We start from the raw sequence: 11,673 nt of genomic DNA on the forward strand, positions 1-11,673 counted from the left end.
AACCTCAGAGAGCATTCATGGAACCAAAGTCTTGCTGCCAGAAGAGTAATTAAAAAGAATGCCACACCTTACCTGAGTTTACCAGGTAAGTTTACCACAGTTACCTCCAACCTGTGATGGGGACGCACGTTCAGGCTCTACCACAGTGATCTCCTCTCCTCTCTCCAGGACCCCATGCCCACTCTGCCAGCTTCCCAACACCTCCTGCACAGGTCTCCCAAGCCTCTCTCCACACCAGCTCGGCACAGGGGACGCAATGGCAGGATGATCTCGAGCGGGCACCAGAAAGTCGTGCGGTAGAGAGTCTGAGTGTTCCCTCTCCATCTCGGTAGTGTTGGTTTGAGGTTTGCCACGTTCTCCATGGGATCCTGGTTATCGTCTGACTTTGTGCGTGGTATAAATAGATTACACAACCAGGCGTGCTATGGTTGCTTGAACCAGCTGACTCGGGGAGTGATATTTAGTTCCATTTCTTCACAGGTTTCCAGTAGCCCAAATGGCAAAGCAAATCTGACCCCAGTTACAGTAAGAATTCTCGTGGCCACTCTTTCTCCTAGGATACATGGAGACTCTGCGTTCCTCCTGTCTCTACACGGCTGATCCACCATACTTAAGGTTAAATAAATTAGAGGAAACTGACTCTACGGATTACTTTCAATAGCATGGACCTTTTTTAATTGTATAGTCCAAGCTCTGTATTCATTAATTTCCCATTCATGGATTCAACCAGCCAACCACTGACCAAAAAGCCTGAAAAAAATTGTGTGTACTAAACATGTACAATCTTTCCATTGTTCCTAAGCAATGCAGTACAAGAATTACTTCTATAGCACTCATGTTGTGTTATTATGAGTAATCTAGAGATGACTTAAAGCACACAGGAGGATGTGTGTATGCTATATGCAAATACTAAGCTATTTTATATACGGGAAGTAGCCTTCTCAGATTTTGGTATCTAAGACAGTGTCCTAGAACTAGTCCCACCCTAAGTATGGAGCAGTGAGGGTATATATTTAAGGGACATAACATGAAATTTTGAAATACATGTACAAAATTAAGTGATTACTATGGTCAAGCATATTAACATATCTATCATCTTACATATTTACCCTTTTTTTCTTTTGTGTGGTAAAAGTAAGAGGTACTTTCTTAGCAAATTTTCAGAATACAATAAATAAGTCCTCAAGCTAAAAAAAGTAATAAAATAAAGTAGAGGAAGTTGCGATGAGAAACTTCTGGTTCCAGTTCAGTATGTAAGGAGCTTCAAAGAAATCACTCTATCCTAACAACAAGGGAAAAGGGGAATGAACAGAAAATCAACAACCTTTCTCATCCATTAGAGGATGAAGACGTAGAACAAGCAGCTACCCCAAAGTTAGGGACAGATTGTGAATTCAGAAACCCGCAGCTTACCAGAGCAGAAGCCTGCATGGGAACAAGTGAAAAAGTAGCAAATCCTAAATCATATTTGAAAAGGCTGAGAAAAAAGTCTCACCAACCTAGAAGTTGATGTCCTGTGGAATTATCCATCGAAAGGGTAGGAGGCCAGCTCCTTGGTGCACGCCAAGGAGCTGGCGTGCACCAAGACTTGGGAGGCTGAGGCAGGAGGATCGCAAGTTCAAAGCCAGCCTCAGTAACTTAATGAAGCCCTGAGAAACTTAGTGAGGCCAGGCTTAAAATAAAAAGGGCTTGGGATGTAGCTCAGAGGTAAAGCACCTTTGGGTTCTGGTACCAAAAAATAAAAATTTAAACAAAAAAGTATAGGAGAATTGAAGACTTTCTCAGACAGAAAAAAATTGAGGGAATTTGTTGCCAGTAGACCTACCTTGCAAGAAATACTAAGAGATTCTTTAGAGAGAAGGAAAATGTGTCAGCAACTCAGATCTCCATAAAGGAAAGAAGTCCATCAGAAAATAATTAAGTGAGGGTAAAAGAGAAACTTTCACTTTTATTATTCTCAATTGATCTAACAGATAGCAGTTTATTCAAAAGGATAATATCAATGTTTTTCACACTATGTTTACATTATATACTCATGTGCTTATATATAAGTGAAATGAGTGGCACAATGACTTAAGGATTGAAAGGAAGAATTAGGAATATTTTGAAATTTTCAAAGAACAACCAATTGGTTAGTATGTTCGTGAGACAAAAATGACATATGTTGGAAATCCACTCATTTGTCAGTGATGTGAGCCAATTCTCCAAATTTTTTTAGTACTGCAAGAATAATTCCTCCATTTTTTGTGCTATTCATAGTGCAACTGCTGTATTTGACACTCCTAATTTTAACTCCATCACTAGATTTTCTTCATTACTTTGTATAAATGGAGGCAAAGGACCAAACAAATAATCACATTAATTCTGGTAACGACACTCCTATCAGGACCATTTTAAGCTTGTACTATGGTTTGGATGTGGATATTGGATATGGTCCCCCATGGGGTCACATGATGGAAGCTTAGTCTCCAATGTGGTAGTGTTGAGGTGGTAGAACTTAGGACAGCTCGGCTTTGTTGAAGATAATAGGGTCATTGGGATGACACCCTCAGGTAGGAATAAAGTCATTCTCTTGAGGATGTGGGGAAAAAGGTACACTCATACATTGCTGGTGGGACTGCAAATTAGTGCAGCCACTCTGGAAAGCAGTGTGGAGATTCCTTAGAAAACTTGGAATGGACCTACCATTTGAATCAGCTATCCCACTCCTCGGCCTATACCCAAAGGACTTAAAATCAGCACACTACAGAGATACAGCCACATCAATGTTCACAGCGGCTCAATTCACAATAGCCAGACTATGGAACCAACCTAGATGCCCTTCAATTGATGAATGGATAAAGAAACTGTGATATATATATATATATACACACAATGGAATATTACTCAGCTATAAAGAATAATAAAATTATGGCATTTGCAGGCAAATGGATGAAATTGGAGAATATCATGTTAAGTGAGATAAGCCAATCTCAAAAATCCAAAAGAGGAATGATCTCACTGATAAGCGGATGATGACACTTAATGGGGGGTGGGAGTGGGACAAGAATGGAGGAAGGAGGGACTCTATAGAGGGAAAAGAGAGGTGGGAGGGGTGGGGGGAAGGAAAAAATAATGGAATGAATCAAACATCATTATGTAAATTTATGAATATGCAAATGGTATGCTGTTACTCCATGTACAAACAGAAACAACATGTATCCCATTTATTTACAATAAAAATAAATAAATAAATAAAGTCATTCTCTTGGAACCCCAGTTAGTTCCCATCAGAGTACGTTGCTTTCAAAGATCAAGACTGTCCCCTGAATCTCTTTTATTGCCTGTCTCACCCTCAGAATCTCCCTCTCACACACACTCCTGTGTGATGTCATCTGCCATGTTGAGATGTCGTCAGAAATCATCAACAGAGCTGAGCAGATGCTGGAATAATGTGCTTGGATTTCCAAAACTGAGTTAACTAAACCCCTTTTCTTTATAAAGTATCTAGCCTCAAGTATTTTGTTACAACACAAAATGAACTAAGACAACTCTGAAGGTGATGACACTGAACACAGAACAGGGAGAGAGGCCAAAGAGAGCATCGATCTCCAGGTTGTATCAGGAACTCAAAATGCTTAACACCGAAGAACAACCCAGTCGATAAATGCGCAAAAGAATTGAACAGGTGCTTCACAGAAGAAGAAATGTGAATGGTCCACAAATGTATTAAAAAATGTTTAACATCACTAGCAATTAGAGAAATGCAAATTAAAACTACACTAAGATTTCATCTCTCGTCAGAATGGCAATTATCAATTATACAAGCAATGATAAATGTTGGCAAGGATGTGGGGAGAAAGACCAACACAAGACCAAACATTTTCTCTGATATGCAGATGCCAACTCACAACGAGGGGGAGGATGGGGAAGAACAGAAGTACTTTGGATTAGATGAAGGGGAGGGAATGAAGGGAAGGGAGGGGGATGGGAATAGGAAAAATAGTAGAATGAATCGGACATGACTACTCTATGTGCATATATGACTACATGACCAACGTGATCCTACCTCACGTACCACCAGAAGAATGAGAAGTCATATACTCCATATAGGCATAACATGTATATGTATAATATGTCAAAATACATCCAGTATACATCATGTATAACTAATAAAAACAAATAAAAATATAAAATAAAAATAAGTAAATAACAGTGACCAAAATAAAAAAGAATTTAGGAGATATCTAGACTTTACAAAAAGGAGTTACATAACCTTAGCAAGAATGTTACCTCCTTCTGTAGATCTCTATTGCAAATTCTTGACATTAGTCATTAATCCTATGATATGTACTTAGAATCTAATGGCAGTTTGGCAAGTAAGATTTTAAAAGTACACAAAGATTTCTTTAAGGTACTGGGAAAAAAAAGAACTGGGAGAGATGCACAGTGTCACACAGTGTAGTATTTCTACCCATGATACAATAGATAAAAATATCCTCCAGAACACAAATAACATAAAATGTAAAATAGCTAGAAAGAAATGAGGTTTGCATATTTATTACCTTTGATTTTAATAAAATAGATGATATAATTATATATGTAGCTTAATTTTTAATATGGTTTTGTTTAATCAGCTCACAAAATCCTCGAGAGCTTAGCAATTAACTACCCGGTCAGCACGAGGAGGCTTCGCGGACACTGGCTGAGGGAGTGAGGGGCGGGGAGGGAGTCAGAGGGAGAGGCCACTGTTCCTGGAGGCAGAACCGTGGTCAAGCTGGAGGACAGGCCCAGGGTGGAGGCCGCTGAGTGGCTGACACTCCCTCCGCCTCCTCTCAGGCCCCGCCTCCGGGCCCTGCCCCCAGGTGACCGCCTGGCCTCACGCTGCTCCTTTTTCACACCCCTCATCCCATTCACAAGGACTTCCCAAACATCTGCCTGCCCACCCCAGTGGCTTCCAAACCGCAAGGGTGGGGACTGTCTGGGTCCCGCCTCTACCTCCTGGGGGCCCAGCACCAGCGTCAAGCCGAATGGCAACTCCAGCCTGGAAATAATCCAGGCATCACCTCCGCCTTATCTCAGCCCCAGCTTCCGGTTTGAATCCAGGTTCGGATAACAAGTGCAGGTGCGCCGGCGGCCTTATCAGCTGGGCCAGGTTAGCCGGGTCACCTTTCAGATTAAGGAAGCTGTGGGAGAGGAAGTGAGAACATGAGGTCATGGAGGGAGCCTCCTGGGCAGTTTCCATGATTTCAAAGCAGTTTTGTTCTCTTATTTACTCATCCATTCACGATTCACTCATTCATTTTTTCACCCATTTAACTGATAGGTTTTAAACACTGACTGTCCCCAGCCCTGCAGAAAGGCCTCTGGCTCCTGGTACCTGCTCAGTCCTTGGCAGAGCAAGGTGGGCTGTACAGGCTTCTGGAACCAAGCAGATGTAGCCTCAAACTGAGCCTTTACTGACGGCCCATGTCATTTGGGGCATCTTTTCTAACCTCCTTGAGCCTCGTTTCTGTCCTTTGTGAAAAGGGCTAATAGGCCTGACATACAAGGCCACTGGGGAATCCCGGGATGAAACATCTGAAAGAACTGCAGCCAGTGGGAACTCCATACCTGTCCTTCCTGGCCCCTCCCACACCTGCGTCCCACCCCTGCCCACCACATCTCCCAGTGGCACTTCCACCTCCTTTTTCAGAGCAACGTTTAAGCCACTCGAAAGGCTATGTTTGTTCTGCACGGGTGCCATTAGCAGCTTCTCGAGGTGCAGTGCCCAGACCACCAGCATCAGCGTCACCCAGGGAGCCTGCTCAGATGCCAGTCCCTGGAACGGAGGGAGTTTCACAGCATTGGGGTCTCTGGGGGAACTCAGCAGATGGCATTGCAGACACATTCCAGAGGCAGAGGCGTCTGCACTTGGCACTCCCAGGCTCTGAGAAGCCCCTTGGCAGCAACAATTGCTGCCAGAGGTCTAGACTTGGCTTACAAGAACCAGGATGGAGACAGGGTCCAGAAACACGTGGGCCTAGCAAGGGGACTGGCAGAGGAGCAGGAGGTGTGAATGATGTTGGCATGAATGACGGGTGAGATGAGGATGAGGGAGGTGCCAGCTGGCAGCACCCTGGCCAGGCAGACACCAAGAGGTACCATCTAAGCCCAACCGTGGGATCTGCCTGGAGGAGGCCGAGGGTCCCAGGTGCCCCCTCCCTAGGAAGCGCAGGACCCCACCAAGCCCCGCAGCTGGCATCCTGACAATGAAATTTGCCAGGTCAGCTCTACTTCAAGTATTTTGTCCACTTATTCGATTGTGTCCTGCTGACATTAATAGCTGTTCCTGTCAGAAGGTGGCAGTGTCAAATACTTGGAAAAGAGTCCAGGTGCTAGAGTCAATCTTGTGTTCCATCCTGACTCTGGCCCTGGTCAGAACTGGGAAAGTCACATGACTTCTTGGAGCCTCTGTTTGCTAATCTGTAAAATGGGGATCACGAAGTCTACCTCTCAGGATGCTGATGAGGAAATAGATAACACCTCCAAAGCCCAGCATGAAGACAGGCACAGAGCATGCACTCTCTCCCTCCCCTACCCAGAGTTCCAGAACAGGAGCCCAGGCAGCAGCCTGCCCCAGGCCCAGCGGAAGGAAGTCCACATCCCGTTGACTCGGCAGCTCTGGCAGTCACAGCCCCGAAGCCACCCACAGCGATGGTGTTTTTGTCTGTGAGTTGTATTTTGATGGACAACTGAGCACAGAAGGTTCCCATTTTCCATGGGGTGGCAGGCAGGACAGGAAGTGGGGAGGCGCTGGGAGGTGTAAGATCCCGAGCCGGTGGCCAGCAGGCGAGCCCAGAGAGTGCCAGAAATCCGAGCTGGATGTACAAGTGGCCAATGAAGGACAAGGGGACCTTGTTTAAGACCCAGGTCCTTGGCATCTCTGCTGAAAAGGGTTGTGAGGTCCAGGCCTGGGAAGTAGCCCAGGCCGCTGAGCAGCGATTGTGAGCCCGAGATGCCCTGCTCAGGGGCGGCCGCTCTGCCTGCTGAGGGAGCCGCATTGCAGATGCCAGGAAGGGGCCGGCCTGGGCCGTGCGCGCTTCTCTAAGTAGATCCTGTGGCTCCGTGGGCACGTCCCTGCTTGTGCCCCATCTCTGTCCCCACTCTACTTCCAGCCCTTTTCCCTAGATCATCACTCTTGGGACCTTGTGGAGTGGGGCAGGGGCACACGTGGACATCCATAGCAGTAGAGGGAAAGCTCCTGCCTACGTGCCCTCAAGCTTGCTTGGAAGGTGCTGCGGAAACCTAGCACTAACTACCCTCAGCTCTGGGGGCTTCCAAGTAGCAGGAAAATGTGTGCTCTGTTGGCAGCAAATGCAAAACTGCAGGAGGGCAAGCTAAGCGGGACCCCGCAGGCAGCCAGGGCTCCGGATGAGCAGAAGGGCCCGAGAGAGCCCTGCATTTGGAAGCAAGTCTCGAGTCCCAGAGTCGTAGGGTGTAACTCCATGGCGTAAGTCTTCCTGGTGTTTCTTAGGATTGCACTGGCATTATCCCCCAGTATCATGCAGAATTGGTTCCAGGACCCTCCAGTCCCTTATATAAAATGGTATCACTTTTGCATAGAACCTACTACACATATCTTCCCGCATACTTTAAATCATCTCTAGAAAACTTCTAATGCTTAATATAATGTAAATGCTGCGTAAATGTTGTCATACTATGTTATTTAGGGACTATTGACAAAAAAAAAAAAAAAAAAGAAGTCTGTATATATTTGTTACAATTTTTTTCTGAACATTTTCTATCTACAACCTGTTGAACCCATGGATTCAGAACCTGCAGATACCAGGGCCCAACTGTAGCTTCAAGCACCTGTCCTTACAGTGACTGCAGGACCGCAGTCCCAGTCCACTGGCCCCCTCCTCCTGGGGAGTGGCACTGCCCAGCTAATGAATGGGAATGCACAGTGACTCACTGGCCTTTCCTTGTTGGGTCTGTAGCCTGGAAGAGTCTCTGGTCTCTCACAATTGGCCATGCCCAGCTCTCCAAGGCCCCTACCTTGTTCCACACCCTGTGAGCCAGTCTCTTGCCTCCAAACTCACCCCAGCTCTGCTGCAGGCTGAACCCCCCCAAGCCCAGCTGTCCATGCATGTCCTCTACCCAGAATTGTCGATCCATGCTCCTCTCCCCACATCAGGCCCTGGACTTCCTCTTTGTCCTCTGGCCATTAGTGCTCAGGGGAAACAGGACAAGCCCACCAGGCCCTGCCCCAGGGGCTTCCATCCTGGAGAACAAAGGTATTACCAAGGTCATTACCAAGGTATTTCTCACCATGCAAGAAATGGACTGCAGTTGGAGGAACTGGAGGTTTGAGAAACTTGTGCAGGAAGGCTCCTCTGAGGTGGCCTTCAGCAGTGACCCAGCTCCCCCACCGTCACCCCTGCCCCTCTGTCACCATCACACCTTCCCCACTCAGAATGGTGTCTGTGAGGCCAGAGGGCCCGGCCTGGGCTATGACACCTGCAGCTTTAACCAGCTGTCACCCCTCTGCAGTGACTGCCCAGAGGCAAGGATGGCCCCTCCCAAGAGTTCAGCCCTAACTCTGTCACGACCCAGAGAACAGGGCTTCCTTCCCTCAGCCTGCTGCTGGACCTCCTCTTGGCCTGCAGCGTCGAGCAGAGAAGACCAGCCCCCTCTTTCCCTTAAAATCCCGGGAAAGAGGGAAAAAGCAGCTCCCCAAACAGGAGCTGGGGAGAGGCTGCCCAGGGGAGATAAGAAGGTAACATTCCTGCAGAGGCAGCAACGCCAACTTCTTGCTGCCAGCACTGTGGTCCTCAGGTTCCCTCACCCCCAGCCTCCTGGACTCCAGCAGGCACGGCCCACACCGTCCTCGGCCCCCTCAGTCCCCGGCACACACACCATTGTCTCCCCACCCACACGATGAACCCCAGGCCTACCCCGTCCCCAGCACCATGGCACAACCACATATAAGAACACAGTTGGCTAGTAAAAATGTCAACCTGAGTGGCAGCATAAGCCACCATGTGTCCAGTATCACTCTGGCTACCAACAAGTGGTTTCTAAGCTTTCCAGGGACCAGGTTGGCACCTGAACCCATCATTCAGATACAAAGGTGCCCTCTGACCTGCCCCGCACCCCTCTGCTCAGTGCTACTATTGGGTCAGGTATAGGGATCCCCCCACCCAAAGGAAACCCATAGCCAGGCCCCACCCTGTGCCCACCTCCCCTCCAGGGCTGGCCCAAGGCGGGTGCGTCCCCTCGTCGGCTCCTTCAGGGATGTACCCTCATTCCTCCTGTGGGCCAAGCTAGCATCTCCTCTAGTCCACTTCATGTCCCCCACCTTCCTGGGCCCCCAGACCAAGCAGTTAAGACAGCCACTTCTTGTGAGTAGGAGGTGACTCATTTGCTTCTGGCACTTGATCCGTGGCTTTGGTCTAATTGCATGGTCTTTTTTAAGAAAACATGTCTTATGGCTTGACATAGACCAGACACTGGGTTGAGGACAAACATCGTGAAATTCTCACAGTCACCCACCCTGGGGGATGAGCACTATTATTTCCCAGCTTTACAGTTGGGAGACGGAGGCTCTGGGAGGTGAGTGACCTGTCTGGGCTTCTGTGCCCAGGAAGGGCAGTGCTGGGATTTGGATGGGGGTGTGCTGATCCCAAAGGTCCTGTGGACACACCACACCACACTGCCTGCCTGGGTCCTGCCTGCCACAGCCTTCCTGAGGGACTCTGGTTCCCCAGCCTGTGTGATTTTAGGAAGATGCTCAGCAGCAGCAGTGGGTGGCCAAGAACTGCCCATGGAGCAGGGCTGGCCAACAGCACGGTCAGGCTCATCCCCAACTCCAAGGGCAGAAGCCGAGGCCTCTGGTGTGTAACTCCTGCAGCTTCTGGCTGCCCAGCTGGGTGTGTGTGTGGAGGGAAGCAGGGAGGACCTGAGGGCCCACGGGCCAGCTGCACGCAGCCCGGTGGCCGGGACCCTAGAGTAGGAACTGAAAGAAGATAGAGTTATTCTCGGCCCTTGGGGAGAGATCCGGGGAAGAAAGGCCCCTCAAGGTGGTGCTCCGCCCAGCCCTCTACCTTGGTGCCTTTCAACTCCTGCTCTTTGACCGACCCCAACTCTGCTCAGGCCTCTTCTGCAGGAAGCCTCCCCTGATTTCCCCCCTGCCTTCCAGACTGGGGTGGGCACTCATCTCTAATAATGCTCATGTCCCACCATCTCGGCCCTTAGCACAAGGCATCTGATGGTCCCTGTAAGACCCCGCGCTCTCCCCTAGACTGTGAACTCCACGGGTGCTGACATGGCATCTTCCTCCTCCCTCCGTCCCTGTCACCCAGCACAGGACCAGGAAGTCCACAGCGTCAGGGTGAGGTTTATCCATCCGTGGAGGAGAAGGGGTGAGCAGAGCGGTGGAGAAGGAAGAGCAGCCGGGTCTGTGGCTGGTGACCGGTACTGGGTTTTCTTGAGATGAGGGTACCTACAGGAGCGAGGTGACAAGTGTTCCCAGAGGGGTGGCTAGTCCCCATGACAGTCCTCACAGCCATGGATGTGGTTTGCAGAACTTTGGCTTCTCCCACATTTCTCCAAGTAGGATCTAGGCCCAAAGGCCGCAGGCAGCTCTTTTGTGCTGAACCTCTGAGTGTGCTTGCTTTGCCCTCTTGAGCCGAGCCAGCTGCAAGGACTCGAATGTAAGGGAGCATTTGTGCAGTAGGGGACAAGCACACCCATGCTGTGGTCAGGGCTGAGTTGTTGGTTCAATTCCACATTTCTTGCTCCTGAGACTTTGAAAGATAAAGCAGACTGCAGTCGGGCTTGCTTGAAGGACAGAGAGGAGCCCTAGTCTTGTTCTAAGGAATCAGTTTCCTTGGCCACGAGCTCTTCAAGTGGGGTGGATTCTTCCGCGTGTGGCAGGTCTCTGAGTGCTGGTCAGAGTGATGGCCTCACCCAGGCAAGGGTAGAGTTGCCAGCCTGTGACTACAGGACAAAGCTCTTCCCTCAGCCCGAGGGATGCTGAGAAGTTGACTATCCCAAGAACTGGCCAAAGGAAGTCCATTCTACATCCCAGACATCTGGAGGCTCATCACTAAGACTCAGAGACTTGTAGACAGCTGCCAATCTGAGGGACAAGACATGTTAGAAGACAGGTTGTATCAAGAGCAGGAGTCCAAGAGAAGGATCTGAGAAAAAGAATTTTTTAAAAATCAGCTTATTTAGAAGGAGGGGCGGGAGAGATGAGTTTGGAACCGATGACTCAGGACCATTCAGGAAGTTCAGAATCTAATAATCAGAGAGGACAAAGGTCCAGCATGGAGGCAGCAGCATCCCTGGGAGAGGTAACTGACCAGCATTTAGAGCTTGTGGCTGAGTGTGGTGGGCAGAATAAGGATCCCCGAAGAGACCCGCACCCAGTCCCTGGGGCCCGTGATTGTGCAGCCTGACACGCAAAGGGCTCTCCGAAGACGTGACTGAAGGAAGGACCTGGGGATGAGCAGATGAGCCTAGACTGTGCAGGTGGGTCCCGTCTAAGCACAGGAGTCCGTAAGTCTGAGAACCTCTCAGAGGAAAAGCGACTCTGGAAGGAGGGCTGGAGGGCAGCTGGCTCAGGGCGCAGGAAGGGCCCTGGCAGGGGAGGGGCAGCCTGTGGGAGCTGAAGGCAACAGGACATGGTTCCTCCCCGGAGAATCC

This window comes from Sciurus vulgaris, assembly GCF_902686455.1.
Source record: "Sciurus vulgaris genome assembly, chromosome: 4".
NCBI classification, from domain to species: domain Eukaryota; kingdom Metazoa; phylum Chordata; class Mammalia; order Rodentia; family Sciuridae; genus Sciurus; species Sciurus vulgaris.